This window comes from Lepus europaeus, chromosome X (genome assembly GCF_033115175.1).
Source record: "Lepus europaeus isolate LE1 chromosome X, mLepTim1.pri, whole genome shotgun sequence".
Taxonomy (NCBI): Eukaryota; Metazoa; Chordata; class Mammalia; order Lagomorpha; family Leporidae; genus Lepus; species Lepus europaeus.
The window spans coordinates 47863117-47883079 of record NC_084850.1 but is presented as its reverse complement, the minus strand read 5'-3'; the positions used below and the strand labels follow the sequence as shown (position 1 = coordinate 47883079).

General features: G+C 46.1%; 1 protein-coding gene across 1 annotated transcript in view; it reads right to left on the bottom strand.

Moving 5' to 3' along the window:
* CLDN2 (claudin 2) overlaps positions 1 to 19963 on the bottom strand; it is a 38743-nt gene that overhangs the window by 15124 nt on the left and 3656 nt on the right. The window lies entirely within an intron of this gene.

Sequence of the window (19963 nt, the reverse complement as noted above, 5' to 3'; positions counted from 1 at the left end):
GGCCCAAGGACCTGGGCCATCTTCTACTGCTTTCCCAGGCCATAGCAGAGAGCTGGATTGGAAGTGGAGCAGCCGGGACTCGAACTGGCGGCCATATCGGGGAGAAGGTAGCATTGCAGGCAGCTGCTCAACCTTCTACAACACAGTGCCAGCCCCTGTATCTCTCATCTTGCAGAAGTAATAGCTAATTATGCTATTTGGATTGTATGGAAAGTAATTTCAAAATGTAAACTAATGCTAAATTTTAAGTTCGTTAATATAGAAATGTTTGATAGAAATGTCCTAGAGATTATATAAAAGCGAGAAAAGTCTGAAGGTCCTGTTGCGTGGTTATCAATCATGATGGTTATCTTGATAAAATAAAAAAGGCCCAAAGGCTGAAAAGGAACAGAAGTTGTAAAAGGTCCTTCAGGTGCTTTCTAAAACGCTGTGTGGAATGAACACGAATGGTTCTCCGTGTCAGTTAGCGAGTTTTATAATTTTCACCATGGCTATTTAAAGTCTTGTCGTCCACAGTTTTGTACTCTCTAAGAACATTTGCAGTCAGATTTTTGGAGAAGACTCCAACAAATGTTCTTGAATACAGGTTTCTGACAGCTTTAAGATCAGTGGACTTGGCCGGCGCTGTGGCTTAACAGGCTAATCCTCCGCCTTGCAGCGCCGGCACACCGGGTTCTAGTCCCGGTTGCCCCTCTTCCAGGCCAGCTCTCTGCTATGGCCCGCGAAGGCAGTGGAGGATGGCCCAAGTCCTTGGGCCCTGCACCCGCGTGGGAGACCAGGAGAAGCACCTGGCTCCTGGCTTCGGATCAGCGCGATGAGCCGGCCGCAGCGGCCATTGGAGGGTGAACCAACGGCAAAAAGGAAGACCTTTCTCTCTGTCTCTCTCTCTCACTATCCACTCTGCCTGTCAAAAAAAAAAAAAGTTAAAAAAAAAAGAAGAAAGATCAGTGGACTAGAGAAGAAGTTCCAGAACTCTGAGAAAAAGAGAAGGGGCGATGAAATCTGTAACCTCTAATGCAGACTGAACAAGAACTAGTTATGTGAGATTGAATGAATCAATGAGTCTGGTGGATTTCTATGTCTTTTATTCACAATATCATCGGTTCTCTATTTGAGTGTTTCCTCTTCTAGGTCCAGGAAAATTTTTCCCATGATTCCTATCATTTACAGTGTTTAGGAATAGTTTTGTAAACAGATGAAAATGTTTACCTTTCTCCCTACTTAATTTCTAGAAAATGTAAAAACTTTTCTGAGGATTTTTGGTCTCTTATGGCAGTGTGACGTGTTTGCATGAGTTCAGCTAGAATCTGTTCTTGTCATAACATGATAGAGTTGGAAACATTAGTATATCCAAAATCAAGCACAGAATGCCTGGCTTCAGGGGTACCTAGCCTTGTAGTAAGTGAATGGAGTTATCGCTTCCTCGTATTCCTGAAACTTCAAAATGTTAGGCACTATAGTTTAAAAAAAATCTAAGTCTGCATTGGATTGGCTTTTTCACTTTGAGAGTTTCTAAATATGAGATCATAGATTTAATTCAAATAGTCAATCAACAAACAAACACCTGCTTTTAGATTGTAACTGTTTATTGTTTTTAGGCTTGCTACCTTTGAGAGTTTTCTGAGTCTTGTTACTATATGGTTAGTCAACCTTCTCTTCTGTTCTTACTTGAGTAGTCAATTATGGCTCTTCGTGTCAGTTAGCGAGTTTTATAATTTTCACCATGGCTATTTAAAGTCTTGTCGTCCACAGCCACGGCACCGGCCTGTAATTCAATTATACAAGTGCTTTTCTTCATGTTTTTGTTGGTTGTTATGTATATTTTGCTTTTGAGCTTTATGCCTACTGCCTGTAAGAGTTCTATGGGGGAGGGGGGAATGGCACTGTGGCATAGCAGGTAAAGCTACTGTCTGCACCACAAAGGACGGTGGTTCAAATCCCTGCTGCTCCACTTCCAATCCAGCTCTCTGCTCTGCCCTGGGAAAGAAGTAGAAGATGGCCCAAGTGCTTAGGCCCCTGCACCCACATGGGAGACCTGGAAGAAGCTTCTGGCTCCTGGCTTTGGATCTGCCCAAAGCTCCTGACTCCTGGCTTCTGGCTTCAGATCAGCCCAGCTCCAGCCGTTGTGGCCATCTGGGGAGTAAGGCAGCAGATGCTAATTAGATCTAATACTTGTTTATTCTCACACTTAATCTATAGGTGCTGAGGAAGCTCTTTGCCCCTTTTGTACCTGAGAAGCAAGGATTAAGACTCAGAGTAATGACTCAAAGTTTGGGAAAACTTGGATGACCGATGGTGTGACATCCAAGACAAGCTGATGTGTCTGAGACAAGCAGCCACTTGGGATGCACTGCAGGAGGTGGACTAGCCCGCTTTGGGCCGCCCACCACAGTTCAATCAGCTCACTGTGTGCTGCCACTTCTGGAACAAAAGGCAGATTACTGGCTCATCTCTGGCTGTATGGGAGATACTAAGCCGTACTATTTGATCACTGAAATGTTACTCTCCAGTTGTAGCATCTCTTAATCTGACCATCTTGTCCCCAAACCCCTCTGGGGAACCTATATATGATTGATTATAGGTTACTGAACAAGCCTAGCAGGCTGGATCTGACCAGTGTTGAGGCTACAGATCCGAAACATTCACGCATCAAAACTAGCAAAACTAAGGGTTGGATCTGCAATAGTAATTTTCCAGAAAACTTTGGAAACAATAGCATTGCTTCCAGGTGTCTTAGCCCAGAAGGCTGAACTCAAAGCCCTCACCTGTGCCTTATGCCTTAGAGGAGGTAACTGAGAAAACACACTGACTCTAAGTAAGGAAAGAGAAATGTTGGTGGCCTTGGTTTCCCTGGAATAGAGGGAAGATGTACTTTGGGCCTTCCTTGGGTTCAGGGAAGATGGGAGAATATACAGAAGTTGGCCAGTTTCCCAAACATGCTTCATAGGTAGACCAGGTCCATCTTCCTTTGATATGATCACCTGCTATCAATCTGTGTTCTAGAGACAGGGCTGGAGAGTACGACTTGCTTATTAAGGGAATGAAAATGACAGTGCCATACACCCAGGGTAATACTATGATTCACCACAAGTTAAGTCTTAACCAGGGTTCTAGTACTCGATCAGGACTGAATGTTTTCTGGTGGCGAAAAATTACTACTTTCTCTGGCTTTCATTACAGTTATAGGAATGTGAGGATGTGGTTGCCTTTACTGCTGTTGTGAAATGGTGATATGTCTGCAAGATAAAGTTTGCACAAAGATTGGCTGGGCCAAATGCTATGGTGATGCAGAGGATCTCTACAGCTAAACCCAGGGCTAGGATGTTTCTTTTTATTATTTGAGAGGTAGAGTTACAGACAGAGAGAGGGAGAGACAGAGAAAAAGGTCTTCCATCCACTGGCTCACTCCACAAATGGCCACAATGGCTGGAGCTGGGCCCATCCAAAGCCAGCAGCCACGAGCTTCTTCCAGGTCTCCCACGCGGGTGCAGGGGCCCAAGGACTTGGGCCATCTTCTACTGCTTTCCCAGGCCATAGCAGAGAGCTGGATCAGAAGTGGAGCAGCTGGGACACGAACTAGCATGCATATGGGATGCTGGCACTGCAGGTGGAGGCTTAGCTTACTATGCCACGGCGCCAGCCTATAGGATGTTTCTTAACAACCTCCTCTCCTCTAATTCTGAAAACACTGCCCTTCACCCCATAAACAGCATGAAGTAGCCAGAGCGTTCATCATCCCTATTCCCTCAGGCTTGAGAAGTAACAAGAAAGGGGGAGGCTGAGAGTGAACCCCTATAATGTAAAGGTGGTACTCAGCCTCTAGCAATGCTCCTGAACACCGGAGTCTCTCCAAAGTGCTTCCTCTCAGCAGGTGGGAACAAGGCAGTCAGACCCGAGGTTCAGCTCAAACCCCTCTAATATACAAGAGGATCCAGCCTCTTCTCTCGTTCCCTTAGTCCAAAAGGAATCCACTGAATCGAGAGAGTGGTACAACTGGCTCTATGAAATTCTAATCACCGCACTCAAGAAGTCATTCACTTCTCCAATAGATAAAACCTTGTTGGCTAGTGTTATCTGGAGTTTGTTTAGGGGGATTCTAGGTCTGGAGCAGAAGGTGACTACCACTTGCGTGTCATCCCCTCCCCTCAAACCAACTGGAGCCCACCCGGCCATCACAAATTCCCTAAAGAGCATCACCAACCAATCAAAGGAAGCTCAAGAGCACCACTGGCCAACCAGGAACTTGAACACGAGCTGAACATGCATCTCTGAGCCCGAAGTCCAAGCTATAAGACTCTTCCCCTCTAACTCCTCAGGGAGCCCCAGGAGTTAAGCGATAGCTGCCCGGCTCCTTGCTCTGTGTGTCGGGGAAGCGGATCCAGTTTTGGGAGTTCTACAGCAATGCCTGCAATTAGTCTGGGGTGCTGTTCAGCAACCAGATCATGTCTGGGGAGTCTTTGGTCATGAAAACAAGCAAGGCTGAAAGGGTAGAAGGGATACTGGGCTAATCTTCTAACCAACTACGTGACCTTGGGTAAGTCTCTCCATCTTCGTGCTCTCGGCTTCACTCAGCTGACTTCCCTTCAGGGCTGGGCTAATGAATGCAAAAGTATTTTGACAAGTGGAAAACTCTGGCTGAATGCAAGATGTTAGGATTTGTAGCAGAGGGCACCTTATCAGTTCACAGTGACTCTGTGCAATTGAGGAGAGGAAAAGGCAAAATATGAGGGGCAGGTGCCAGGGCGGATGAGAGCATTGTGTTGGCAGGATGTGGTTACCAGGTTGGCAAGCATTCAAGGACTGGGTTCTAACACTCTGTTTCCTACAGGTCAGCACTGTCAGATCCTGGTGGCATCATGCCAGAGTCCCTGACTCCTTAGTCTTGAGCCTGGGAGGCTCCTTAGTAATGTGCTAGAACTCCTGCTGAGTTCCAGACAGCCTCCAGAGGTGGGGTCTGAACGGAGGGTCTGGGGAGAGGTGGGTGAGGGGAGACAACACAAGAGGCAGAAAATCCAGAGATAAGCAAGGTCTGTATCAAGCAAGATCTTGAAGGAGTGGGAGGAGGGGGTGCTGTGGAGAGAGTCTAGAAGGAGAAAGAGGAGAAGCTGCGGAGGAAAGGGGCAGGGAGGAGCAGGCTCTAGGAGAAGCAGCTAGTGTCTAGGCAGACAGGCTCAGAGACATTTTAGTCACAGTATGCTACCAAACCAACAAGGTTTAGTCACGATCGCAGTGACTCCATGTCATCAAATCCAGTGGCCACTTCTCAGTTCTTAACTTCCCTGACCTCTATAACTTCTTTCAAAAAATATTTATCTATTTGAAAGGCAGAATTACGAGGGGGTGGGGAGAGACAGATCTTCCATCTTCTGGTTCACTCCCCAAATGGCCCCAATGGCCAGGGCCAGGCCAGGCTGAAGCCAGGAACCAGAAGCTTCTTCCAGTTCTCCCATGTAGGTGCATGGGCCCAAGTACTTGGGTTGTCCTCCACTGCTTTCCCAGGCACATGAACAGGGAGCTGGATCAGAAGTGGAGCAGCCAGGACTCAAACGAGTACCCATAATGGATGCTGGCATCACAGGTAGTAGCTTTACCTGCCATGCCACAGCACCAGCCCCAACTTTGCCCTTCTTGAAATGCTTTCTGTTTTTGGCCTCTGTGGTCCAATGCTCCCCAAGTTCTCCTCCTGTCGGAGCTATTTCTTCATCAGCTCATTCTCCCCTGCCAGACCCTTAAACATGAATATTTTTCAGAGGCAGGAAGTAGAATAATGGTTACCAGAGGTAGAGAGCAGAGAGAAGAATGGAGAAAGGCTAGTTAACAGGTACAAGGCAGCAACTGGATAGAAGCAATAACTTCTAATATTTTATAGCCTAGTAAAGTGTCTGAATTTGATGACAATTGATTGCATATTTCAAAGTAGCTAGTAGGGAGGATTTTGAAGGTTCCCAACACAAAGAAATGATAAATGTTTGACATGATGGCTAAGCCAATGACCCTGATCTAATCATTACACGTTGTCTACTCACATCCAGATGGCATACTGTATCTCATAAGTACTTGCATGTATAGTCATTATGTGTCAGTTAAAAATTTAAAAAATATGTTTAGAAATGAGTGTTTTTCAGGAGCTTGTCCTGGGTCCTCTCTTTCCCTTTGGCATTCCCACTCTGGGGCGCTGCATTTACCCTCATAGTTTAGATTACTCTATGGAATTGGATGCCTTCTAGATCCCCATTTTTCAGCTTTGACTTCTCAGACCCCTATATCCCGGCATCTGCATGTAGATAGCTCAATGGCATGTCAAACGCAACATGTCCCAAATTGTACCCTTTGTTCCCCTTTGAACTAGAACCAATCCTCCCTCAGTCTTCTCGGTTTGAGAAAGCCAACTATTCAAGCCAGGAGCCTCAGAGTCAGCGCGATGGCACTCTTCTCTCCTCCTCTGATCCCCTACGCCCCATCTCCCTTGATCAGTAAGCGCTTTCCATTTTACTTCCAAAATACAACTCTTTCAGCCATCCACTGGCTCCTACTTCAGCCATCACCACCATCTCTTACCTGGCTGAGTACTGCAATATCCTCCTGCTTTCTCTGCTTTTACTCTGGGTTTTCTACGGTCTGCTCTCCAAAGTAGCTCCACATGATCTGTTCCTCACCCAGCTCTCCAAAGTGATTGCGTGCTACTCTCCTCCGCACTCACTTCAGTCTCCACTGGCTCCCTTTCACTTTCTCAAAACTACCAGGCCCTCCCTCAGCTCTAGGCCTGTAACAATCCAATTCCTTCTGCCTGGAAGGCTTTGCAGGCCCTGCCCCCGCCTCACCTTCAGCTGGCTTTGGTTCCCTATCATTGAGTTGGCTATCCTCGTGTGCTCTTGAAGCACCTTGTCAGCCTTGTCATTCCCTGACCGATCATCCCGGCTTGTGGTGGCTGTTTCTTCTTTGCCACCGGCCTGGGTCTGTGAATGCCTGAGAGCTTGGCTTTCATCTGCGGTTTTAATATCTCTATTAGAGTGCAGCAGAGTGATTAGCATAGCGTAGGAGCGCCAGAAAATTGATGGCACTGGACTGAGAAGAAGAAAGCTGTGAGAAGTCAACCAGTAGAGTGCTCAGGGAGGGAAGGACTCCGGAGAGGAGGCAAGGAAGGCTCAAAGAAGATACATATACGAGCAAAGAGAAAATAAAGTTTGAAAGGAAGTGGATAAGAAGAACTAGGAGGAGGGGTGTGGAGCAGGGGCATGGTGAAGAGACTCCCGCTAGAAAGAAACTAAGGCCAACATAGCAAGATTTTTTAAAATTATCTAAAGCTTGTTCAATTTAAAGGCCCCTCTGTAATTCTAAGCGTATTCTTCGAATTGTATTAAAGTTTCTTTTGTAAAGTAAGAGGTGGTAGTATGTTTAATGATCCTAATTACAAAATTAAAAGTATGACTGCTGAGACTGGTGTTGGGCACAGCAGGTAAGCTGCCACTTGGGATACCTGCATCCCATATTGGAATTTCTGATTTGTATCCCAGCTCCCCTGCTGCCGATCCAGCTTCCTGCTTATGTACGTGATGAAAGCAGCAGATGATGGCTCAGTAGTTGTGTCTCTGCTACTCACATGGGAGACCTGGATTGATTTCCAGGTTCTCAGCTTTGGCCTACCACCACCTTGGCTGTTGCAGGCATTTGGGGAATGAACCAGCAGATGGGAGATCTCCGCATCTCTCTCTTTCAAATAAAAATAAATAAGTGGTTAAAGAAGTTTGACAACCACATGTCAATTCCATCTCATTTTTAAAATATTTTATTTATTTGAAAGGCAGAGGGACAAATCTTCCATCTGCTGATTTACTCCCCAAATGGCCGCAATAGTGAGGACTGGAACAGGCAAAAGCCAGGAGCCAGGAACTCTATCTGGGTCTCCCAAGTGGGTAGAAGGAAATCAAATATTTAGACCACTGTCTGCTGCTTTCTAGAAACATGATCAGGGGCTGCATTGGAAAGTAGAGCAGCCGGGACTTGAACTAGCACTCTGATATGGAATGTAGGCATCCCACGGGGTGGCTTAACCCAGTGCACCACAATGCCTGCCTCCCTCCCCCCCCTTTTAATTCTGAAATTGCACTAGTCCATGAAATTCAAAAGCAGAGGCCAGCGCCGTGGCTTAACAGGCTAATCCTCCGCCTTGCGGCGCCGGCACACTGGGTTCTAGTCCCGGTTGGGGCGCCGGATTCTATCCCGGTTGCCCCTCTTCCAGGCCAGCTCTCTGCTATGGCCCGGGAAGGCAGTGGAGGATGGCCCAAGTCCTTGGGCCCTGCACCCTCATGGGAGACCAGGAGAAGCACCTGGCTCCTGGCTTCGGATCAGCGCAATGCGCCGGCTGCAGCGGCCATTGGAGGGTGAACCAACGGCAAAAAGGAAGACCTTTCTCTCTCTCTCTCTCTCTCTCTCTCTCACTATCCACTCTGCCTGTCAAAAAAAAAAAAAAAAGAAATTCAAAAGCAGAGAGAGAGGGAGAGGGAGAGGGAAAGGAAGGGGGTGGCAGGGATCTGGGTATTTAATAACCTGTTAATGGATTTCAGAACCATTTTATACTTTTAAAAATTATTTAGCAAATAACTCAAAAGACTTTCATCTAGTGAAATGGATAAACTGTGATACATCTGTACAGATGTATCAGTGGATTACTACTCCGCCATAGACAGGAATGTTCTATTACTATACACCACTTCAATGAAGCTCAGATGTATTATGCTGAATGTAAGAAGCTAGTTAAAAGGCTGCTTATACTATGACTCCATTTATATGACATTCTTGAAATGACAAAACTATAGGAATGGAGAACAAATTAGTGGTTGTCAGGGTGGGGGAATAGGTTGACTACAGTGATGTGGCACAAAGGAATTATTTTGTCACTAGCCATCAGGAAAATGCAAATCAAAGCCACAGTGAGGTTTCATCTCACTCCAGTTAGAATGGCTGTCATACAGAAATCAACCAACAATAAATGCTGGCAAGGATGTGGGGAAAAAGCTACCTTAATTCACTTTTGGTGGGAATGCAAACTGGTATAGTCATTATGGAAGACAGTATAGAGATTTCTCAGATATCTAAAAATAGATCTAACATATGACCCAGCCATCCCACTCCTGGGAATTTACCCAAACAAAATGAAATCAGCATATGAAAGAATTATCTGTACCCCCATGTTCATTGCAGCTCAATTCACAATAGCTAACATATGGAATCAAGCCAGATGCCCATCAACTGATGACTGGGTAAAGAAATTATGACATACATACACTATGGAATACTACTCAGTGGTAAAAAGGAATGAAATCCTGTTTTTTTTGCAACAAAATGGAAGGAACTGGAAACCATTTACTTAATGAAATTAGCCAGTCCCAAAAAGGCAAACAACATATTTTTCCTTGATCTATGGTGACTAATAGGGTATCTAAAATGTAATGTATTAGAGTGAAACTGACATTTTGAGATTCAATGATTGTTTATAGCACTTGTCTCTACTGTTGGGGAACAGTGATTTTTTTTTTCTCTTGCTATTTGTTAAACTCTTTACTTTCTGTAGGGTTAATCTTATGAGTATAAAGGAAACTGAAAATGGATCTTTGTAAAACTAAAGAGTGAGAATAGGAGAGAGAAGAGGAAGAAGGATGGGAGTGCGGGTGGGAAAAATCACTATGTTCCTAAATTTGTATATATGAAATGCATGAAGTTTGTATACCTTAAATTAACTTTTTTTTAAAAAAAGGGAATTATTTTGGGTGTTGGAACTCTGATGATTGCAACTATTCATTTATCAAAATTCATGGAGCTGTACCCCCAAAAGAATGAATTTTATGCATCATTTCACATTTGCCCCACAGAATATTAAAAAGATATGTGTGTAAGTTTTTAAATGAATAAAGATATTGATTAACAATTAAAGCCTCGAGAGAGTGGCAAGATGGCGGAATAGGAAGGGAGCACACTGATAGTCCGGGGAGAGACAGTTTAATAAAAGTGGAGATACTGCAGGTTCAAGGAAGAGTAGGGGAAGAAACAGCAGAGGAAACTGTTCCGGAACTAGTAATTCACAGTGGACCTGCGTGGAGAGCGTGGGAGCCCAAGTTCGGGACACCAGTGGCAGAGTCAACACACCAGCGCTGGAATGCGAGACCCTGTCTAGTGCACTTGGGCCTCATTCCTTTGTAATCATAACCTCTACTCTACCACCAATGGCTCTACTCCCAACCTGTGTGTACTGATGGTCCTCTTCCCCACTTAATGCTGTATAATTGTTCAGACCTGGTTAATGCCACTCTTAGGATCATTGGTTACTATCCTCACCCTGTCTTTTATGACCTTGTCTAAATATGATCAGAGTTGGCGAACGTGGAAGGCTTCCATAGCCTTGGCAACTCATGACGACAGCCTAGGGTGGTTACTGACACCATAAACTAGAGTGTCAATTTGTTGGGTCAACAACAGAAGTCACTGTGCACTTGCTTCTCATGTGGGATCTCTGTCCTTAATGTGCTGTACATTGTGATTTAATGCTATAACTAGTACTCAAACAGTTTGTTTCACTTTGTGTTTCTATGTGGGTACAAACTGTTGAAATCTTTACTTAATATATACTAAATTGATCTTCTGAATATAAAGAGAATTGAAAATGAATCTTAATGTGAATGAAAGGGGAGAGGGAGCGGGAGAGGGGAGGGTTGCAGGTGGGAGGGAAGGTATGGGAGGGGGAAGCCATTGTAATTCATAAGCTGTACTTTGGAAATTTATATTCATTAAATAAAAGTTAAAAAAAATTAAAGCCTCCAAAGGGCTTTAATTGGGGGGCTGTATCTATTAATATTTAACATATCATGAAGTATCCCTGATGCATTTTTAAGCTATCCATTTATTAACTTAAAATCACAATTATAAAGGCACTACATGATAAAATACATAACATGTATTTCTGAAAATGAACTGTATTTTGCAAAACAAAAGCTAGCAAGAAAAGTGGCATAGTACTCTGCTTTGATAATTATAAATTTTATACATGTATTCAATTTCACCCTGTATCCATATATATGTGTGTGTGTGTGTGTGTGTATCCATTTAACAATGTAAAAAAATTAAAAGAAGAAGAAAAGGTGGCATTGTGTTAAAATTTTTGCAAATGTCTTTACTATCTGGCTAAATAAAAGGCAGCTGTATTCTCACATCGACTCTTGCATTCAAGTCACTGCACTATGTTGTCTTTGTTGAAGTATATGAAGAAAATCCCGCCTCACAAAGATAGGTAGTTTAGAGAAATGAGTATTCGATGGTCTTCTCAAGGCAGAATTTTAAGACTGAACCCCAAATGACCCTCAGCTGTTTACAAAACCCCTTCCCGTTTATCGCTCCCATGATTACGTTATATGGAAACGGGAAGTTGCCCAGGTGGACCTAATCTAATCACAGGCACCTTTTAAATGAGGGTTTTACGAGAAGAAACCGGAGAGCCGGAGAGATTTCAAGTGTGAGAAGTACTTGCGCCATTGATGGATTGCAAATGGACAGGGCCAGGTAAGGCATGTGGGTAGTGTCTAGGAGCAGAGGGGGATCTTTGGTGACAGCCAGTGAGGCAATGGGGACCTTAGACCCACTGTCTGAAGGAACTGGATTCTGCTAATACCTGCGTAAGCTTGCAAGAGGAATTTTCCCTCAGAGCTTCCAGATAAGAGCCCAGCCCTCCTGACAACTTGACTTTGGCCTTGTGAGATGCTAAGCAGAAAACACAGGCTCATACATCTGGACTTCTGACTCACAATTCTGCGAGATAACACATGAGTGTGGTATTAAGTTGTTAAGTTTGTGGTAATTTGTTATAGCAGCAATCAGCAATAGGAAACTAATAAGTTGCGTAGGGGTTCATGATAATCATACGTAAACTTTACAAGTGGCAGTTTCTGAGTGTTGATTTGCTGTGTTGAAAGTAAAACCATATCAGTGAACCTTTTGTACTCTATTACGTTAAAAATCCACTGGTCTATCTTGCTCTTTGAATGACTCTATTATCCATACATGATTTTGTAACATTGTGCAAAGTCATTTGGAAAGTATCCACCGCTACACCTTGATATGCAGATCTTCCAATTGTGTGATTATGCAATATAAAAATCACATTCATGAATATCACTACTAATCTTATCAGGAAGGTTTTTAGGGGATTAGGGAAACTGAAGGTCACAGAGGTAGACACAGGTTTTTAAAATTGTGCTTTAAGTTTTATCATTGACAATAAATATTATCTGTTGCACTTGAGGTGGCAGAATCATTTTATTTTCAGCAAAATGCTGGCCAAATACTCAAATCTGAATAACCATAGTTTGTCTATCAGTCCTTTCAAGTAAAAAAAAAGAAAGTAAGAAAGTGTTCTAAGAAACATCAGCTAGTTTAGCCTGTAATTCAATTATTTATTTATTTATTTATTTTGACAGGCAGAGTGGACAGTGAGAGAGAGAGAGAGAGAGAGAGAAAGGTCTTCCTTTTGTGTTGGTTCACCCCCCAAAGGCCACTACGGCCTGCGCACCGCGCTGATCCGAAGGCAGGAGCCAGGTGCTTCTCCTGGTCTCCCATGCGGGTGCAGGGCCCAAGCACTTGGGCCATCCTCCACTGCACTCCCAGGCCATAGCAGAGAGCTGGCCTGGAAGAGGGGCAACCGGGACAGGATCGGTGCCCTGACCGGGACTAGAACCCGGTGTGCCGGCGCCGCTAGGCGGAGGATTAGCCTGTTGAGCCACGGCACCGGCCTGTAATTCAATTATACAAGTGCTTTTCTTCATGAAAATCTTTCTTCTTCAGGATGCAGAAGTACTTCATAGATCTTTCTTATTTTGTCCTGTATATTATTCAAAATACATATTCAAACAGTTGATAAAGAGTATAAAGTAACATTTTTTTCTGTTTCATCAAGACATTTTTAAGTGAGATTGACAATGTCTTCGACCTGGACCACATTGGTGATGAAGAATAATACGAGGTGCCAGCACTTTTAGCCACTATTGCTTTTGCTTCTTCAGGTGCAAATGTCAACCCAGTGAAATTAGCAAATAATGTCTTGGTATTATCATGAAAAGAGCTAAGGGTCCCTGTAGGGTGTTTGGACAACACTTTGCTGGTCTAGAATGAGGCTGAGGAAGGTGGAGATAATTTTTTTTTAATTGGGGAAGTTGTTTTCTAATTTTTTAAAATATTTACTTGAAAAGCAGAACAATAAGAGAGAGGAGAGAGAGAGAGAGACAGATTCCATCTACTGTCTCACTCCCCAAATGGCTGCAACAGCCAGGGCTGGGCCAGCCTGGAATTCTGTATGATTCTCCCACCTGGGTGGCAGGGGCCCAAGTAATTAAGCCAACACCTACTGCCTTCCAGGGTGCACAGTACCAGGAAGTTGGGCCAGAAGTGGGGTGAGGACTGGAATCCAGGCACTCTGGTATGAAATGTTGGCATCCCAAGTGGCATCTTAACAACTGTACCATATGCCTGCCCTGGAGATGAATCTTTTTTTAAAAGATTGACTTATTTGGCCGGTGCCATGGCTCACATGGCTAATCCTCTGCCTGCGGCGCCGGCACCCCAGGTTCTAGTCCCAGTTGGGGCGCTGGGTACTAGGCCCAGTTGCTCCTCTTCTAGTCCTGCTCTCTGCTGTGGCCCGGGAGGGAAGTGGAGGATGGCCTAAGTGCTTGGGTCCCTACACCCTCATGGGAGATTGGGAGGAAGCACCTGGCTCCTGGGTTCAGATCAGCACAGTGCGCAGGCTGTAGTGGCCATTTGAGGGGTGAACCAATGGAAGGAAGACCTTTCTCTCTGTCTCTCTCTCTCTCACTGTCTATAACTCTACCTGTCTAATAAAAAGAAAAATTTATTTATTTATTTGAAAGTCAGAATTACAGAGAGAAAGGGGGGAGAGAGAGAGAGAGAGATTGATCTTCCATCCACTGGTTCACTCCCCAAATGGCCACAACAGCCAGAGCTGGGTAAGGCTGAAACCAAGATCCAGGAGCTTCATCTCAATCTCCCAAGCACTTGGACCATCTTCCACTGTTTCCCAGGCCATAGCAGGGAGCTGGATCAGAAGCGAAGCAGTTGGGACTCGAACCAGCACACATATGCTTAACCCACTGCACCACAGAGCCAGTCCCTGGAGATGAATCTTTAATCTCATCAATACAGGAGGTAACTGAGGATGAACAGGAGACAAGTCCTATGTTTCTTTCCCCCAGGACCTCTGCTGTGCCCCTGCTTACACCAGACCTGCCTTGGTTCCTGGGCTGCCCCAGCCAAGTCAACAGCTGCCCTCGAAATTTTCCCCCAGCCTAGGAAGCGGGATGCTCTGTCTTACAAGCCAAAACTACCAACAAAGAATCCCATTCTGGCCCTCACACCCATCATGGCTGTTTGCCATTCAACTCTGGAGCCCCATGGCTCTGCTAAACTAAATTTGTTGGCTTCCTCAGACCAAGTACCCAGTGTCAAACATCATTCTGTTCACATACAATGAGTGCCTGCTGTGTACTCAGACCTGTGCCAGGGGCTAATGGGAGGGTGTAGGCTAGACTTAGCAACAGCTCCATTTTTAGAGAGGTTTGCTTCTCATCTGGAGAAGCGACTGAAGAGCAGGCTAGCATTGCTACTGGAGATAGGAGCTCAGATGAGAGGCCTCTGGTGAGAGGCAGCTTTTAGCATGGCCTGGAGACTCCTGGAAGTAAGAGGGGGTTCCAGGAGGACATAGAAGGGAGAAATCAAATGCATGCTATGGGAAGAAAGAAGGCATTGCAGACTTGGGCAGGGGTGGAACTGATTGTATGCAAGGACACTGTGGTGACAAGCCTGCTGCAAGAGACGAGAGGAAACTGGGTAGGGTCAAAGGTGAGGCTGAAGGCAGAGGGAACATGTGTGACTGCCTGACTTACTCTCGCCAGCCATTAGTTGCCAAGGCATCTGTGTGAGCAGGATGGAAGCTGTGTTTAAGGAAGCCAAACCCGGCCCAGGATGCAGAAAACACTGAACATGTGTGGAACCAAAAGAATGAACACACCAGGGACTGGTGTTGTGGTGTAGCAGGTAAAGCTGCCGCCTACAGTGCCAGCATCCCATATGGGTGCTGGTTCTAGTCCTGGCTGCTCCTCTTCTGGTCCAGCTCTTTGCTATGGTCTGGGAAAGCAGTAGAAGATGGTCCAAGTGCTTGGGCCCCTGCACCCACATAGGAGACCTGGAGGAAGCTCCTGGCTCCTGTTTTCAGATCTGTTCAGCTCCAGCCCTTGTGGCAATTTGGGGAGTGAACCAGTGGATGGAAGACTTCTCTCTCGCTCTCGCTCTCGCTCTCTCTCTCTCTCTCTCTCTCTCTGTGGCTCTGCCTTTCAAATGAATGAATGAATCTTTGGGGGGGAAAAAAAGCATGTGTGTATGTGGGGAGTGAGCTCTTCACCTCTATTAAAAATGAGCACCAGTTTACCTCCAGTATTTCATTTCATTCTCACTCGATGGCAATGGTACTATTGTTTTCATCCGTAGGAAGCTGAGGTTCAGAGAGATTGATGAACTTACTCACGGTCACCTAAAGGGTAAACCACCAGCTAGAGGCTTTGTAACCTAGGCCTGCTTCCAAAACCTATGTCCTGAATAACCACTGTACATATACATGGATTTCAAATTTTTGGCACCAAAGTAAACTTATCTTTTAATTCAACTTAAGTGAACTGTTTGAAGTACGTCTGTACACTCAGTGATGGAGAGGGCGAAAGGGAATCATTGTTATAATGATTACAGCCAACATATACTGAGTGCTCAATACATGGATGGCTTTAAGCCAAATCTATACACTATTTTACCCACTCTTTGTTACAACCCTGTGAGGTAGAGACCATCGTCAGCCCACACATCCAAGCCTAACTGTAGAACCCAGTTTTTTTCCACTTGTAGGTCTACTGCAGAAATACGGGCTTTATATGATAAAGCTAATGGGGCAGCCAAGCCAATCTATATAGTTATCTGATCCTGGAGAGAGCACTTAATTTCTCTATGCCTCAGTGTCCTGATCATCCCCACCTAGGAGCAATACTGGTGCCTACCTCATAGGGATCTTGTGAGGAGTAATTGAAAGAGGAAATGGGATAGTACCTGGCACCATAAGAATTCAATAAGTATGAACTATTTTTATTGTTGTTGTTAGTTTGTCAGGATGCACCTCCCAGGAAGGTATGTGCCACTGGTTACCAGGCTCTGTCACTTCCTGAGCCAGGATCACAGGATACCAAGGCTAAAAAAGACACAAGACCACACTACTGAGAATTGTGCGTGCTGCCATCCTCCCAAGAGCTCGGGCCAGGCTCAGAAAGGAGGCTGTCTCGGAGAAAGAGGGGCTGCAGAGGCCAGCCAGAGAAGCCAGGGCTGCAGCTGGACGGACTGACAGCAGAGGGAAGGAACCAGCTGCGAGTGACCTTTCTGAGCCCCCTCCCTGCTGCCCACGGCCTCCCTCCACCGCTTTGTTTTCCTAGGCCTCTGCAGTCCAAATGAAGAGCAAATGGGGAGCTGCGAGAGGCTCTGCCGAGGGAGCCCGTACCACATGGGCCACAGCCCGTGCTCAAATGGTGGGCCAAGAGGCAGAGGGCGCGGGACGAGAGCTGGTCTGGCAACAAACTGTTCTCCAGAGGGGACTCCCTGTCCCGGGAACCCAAGGGGCTGGGTCCAGGACTGGGCACATTTGGAACATTTGGACTTGAGGACAGAGGCCTCAGGCACCATTTGCTATTTTGGCTTTGGGGCGGGGCTTGGGTGGGGAGGAGAAATGTCTCCTTTCCTCCTCTCTCTGAGCGGCCCCTGTCTCCACATGGCACCCTTACAGGCCATTGAGCCTTCCTCCCCAGGGCCCCACAGTCCCTGCAGAACCTGCTACTGCGGCTTCCAACCTGGCGTTCAAGGCCCTCTCCAACAGTTGCCCGTTGGCCTTGGCTCTCACCCTTCCCTCAACGGCCGCCCCTTCTCTGGCCCCATGTGCGGGACAAGGCAGGCCATAGTGCAATGGTTAAGAGCACGGAGATTGAGTTCCAGTCCCAGCCTTGTGACTTTTAGCTCTGTGACCTTGGACAAGTTCTTTAATCTCATTGACAAATGAAGCTTTTAATAGTATCTTTCTCACAGGGTTGTTTGTGAGACTTAAATCAATCCACACAAACTGCTTAGAACAATGCCTGGCACATAAATGTTTAACAAATGTTCTCTACTCTTATTATCCACCCCTGTGCCAGTTCTCGCTGCCAGGGTTACATTTCCCCCTTCTCCCTGCCTGCTGAAACCTGGAGGAAGGGGAGGAAGGGGAGGCTGAGCTGGACCACTCTGAGAGCAAAGGAACAGGACATGAACAGCACGGACCAAACGAATCACAGGACAACATCCGCCCTAACCCCCTTAGTATGATCAAATGTTTTGCCTGGGACCCATGGGAATACATTTTACAGCATGATGCAGTACATGCATTTGCATATCTTTATACACAGACATAATTCATATGACTAAAATAAAAGTTTCACAGAATAATATGTATCCTTACCACACATGATTCACTCTTACAGCTGCTGTTTATGTTGTTATAAATGCTGGTTTCCACCTACTAAATTGGTTGTAAGCACTGCCTTTGGTTGTGCCCCAGTTTGAGAAATGACCATAAGTCCCTGCTCTGTGATGGACTCTACTTGGGGTGATATTAAGACCTTCAGAGGCCCTAAATCCTCAACCTATTACAAGTGAATGTCTTGTTTACAGGACGGAAACAGAGTTGGGGGGGTCTCAGAGGCACCTGCCACACAAAGCACTTTGGAATCACTGGAAAGTTTTAAGCCAAGGAAGACCCTGGGGCACCTGTAGGAGAACGGCTTGGAAAGACCAAGTCAAGGACAGAGGAACCTCTAGGGCAGCTGCTTCAGACATCCAGATGAGAAAGGGCAGATGAGGCCACGGATGAAGACAGAACCGGGGGAGTGGCGAGTGCTGGGGGAGGGAAGGATGTAGCATCAACAAGGCCCAGTGGCTGAGGGGTTAGCTGCGCTGACTGGGTCAATACGATGCTGCCTGCTGAGGCAGGTAAGAGCAGTTTGGGGGAGAACGGCAATTCTGTTTTGGAATGAACTTGAGATAGCCTATAGGAAAATTTCAGACTGGAAATACAACTTCCATTCATTCACTAATGTGCTACCCACATAAGGAAACTACATTTTGTTTTTCCATTAAATTCACATCCACCATCACCCATCGTTTAGAAAAAGAAGCATCAAAATAGGAAAGGCATAGTGTCAGAAGGGACAGTTGTTTAGAACTGAGCACATTTAGATGATGGAAAAACTCGCCCAGTTTTGCTGTGCTCCATTGAAAACTTTGCAGTACAAGCTGAACCTATGGACCGTAGTTTGAGAAATCACCAATATGAGGAATGAGCACAGCAAGAGAGAGCGGCAGAAGAGATTGTAAAGGGATGGCTCCAGAGGTGGGAGAAGAATCAGGAGGGGGAGCCAGCACTGTGGTGCAGCGGGTTAACGCCCTGGCCTGAAGCACCGGCATCCCAAATGGGCATTGGTTCAAGACCCGGCTGCTCCACTTCTGATCCAGCTCTCTCCTATGTCCTGGGAAAGCAGTGGAAGATGGCCCAAGTCCTTGGGCCCCAGAAGAAGCTCCTGGCTCCTGGCTTTGGATCTGCACAGCTCCAGCTGTTGCGGCCAATTGGGGAGTGAACCAGCAGAGGGAAGACCACTCTTTCTGTCTCTACTTCTTCTCTCTGTGTAACTCTGACTTTCAAATAAATAAATAAATAAATAAATCTTTAAAAAAAAAAAAGAATCAGGAGGGAGTGAACCTGGAAGCCAAAATGAACACTTGGCCAACCGTGCCTTTTGCCACCTGGAGTTCATCAGATTTGGCAATGAGGAGGTCATTGGTGAACTCTGGCAGTGTCTTTTCACCAGAGTTATGGGGCTGGGGCCGAAGTACAGTTGGTTGAGATGTGGATGGAAAGCTCAGAGGAGTGGAGATCTGGAGTAGAGACTACTTTAAAAAATATATTTATTTATTTGAAAGAGTTACACAGAGAGAGGAGAGGCAGAGAGAGGTCTTCCATCTGCTAGTTCACTCCCCAGTTGGCCAAAATGGCTGGAGCTGCACTGATCTGAAGCCAGGAGCCAGGAGCCAGGAACTTCTTCCGGGTCTCCCATGCAGGTGCAGGGACCCAAGGACTTGGGCCATCTTTTACTGCTTTCCTGGGCCATAGCAGAGAACTGAATCGGAAATGGAGCAGCCGGGACTCGAACTGGCACCCATATGGGATGCTGGCACTGCAGGCTGTGGCTTTACCTGCTACACCACAGCGTCGGCCCTAGTAGGGACTACTTTTAAGCGACTTGAAGGTGAAGGAAAGAAAAGAGAGAGGGAAGAAAGAAAGAGACAGAGGGGAAGAGCAAGCTTTTGGAAGGAGGTTGCTTGTTTGGGGGGGATAACAGATAATTTTATGATTATAAAATTATAATCCAAAGGAAAAGGGCTAGTATAGAGAGGTTGAGCGCTCCTGAAGAGGAGTCTAACTTCTGGAGGAAGGGCCTGGAGAAGGAGGGTGGAGGACGCCAAGGCCCAGGATTAGCCTTTAACGAAAGGGGCACCTTGTCCCCTGGGGAGGGAGGGCCGGAGGGGAAGGAAGTTGGAGAGGCAGGCCAGTTCGGGGCGGGGGAGGGGGCAGGGCACTGAGGTAATTCACGCTTGAAGGCCTCTGTTTTCTCAGGGAAGTAAGAGGAGAGGTTGTTCTGAGCAGGGCGAGGGGCGGGGCAGGGACGTGGTAGGGAACTGAAGGGAGTTTGGAAAGCGGCCCAGGGAAATGTGGAGGCTGGAGCCGGAGCCTTCACACAGGAACATTGTCAGGGAGGACTGAGGAGGACTGGGCCCAGCCGGGGCTGCCTGC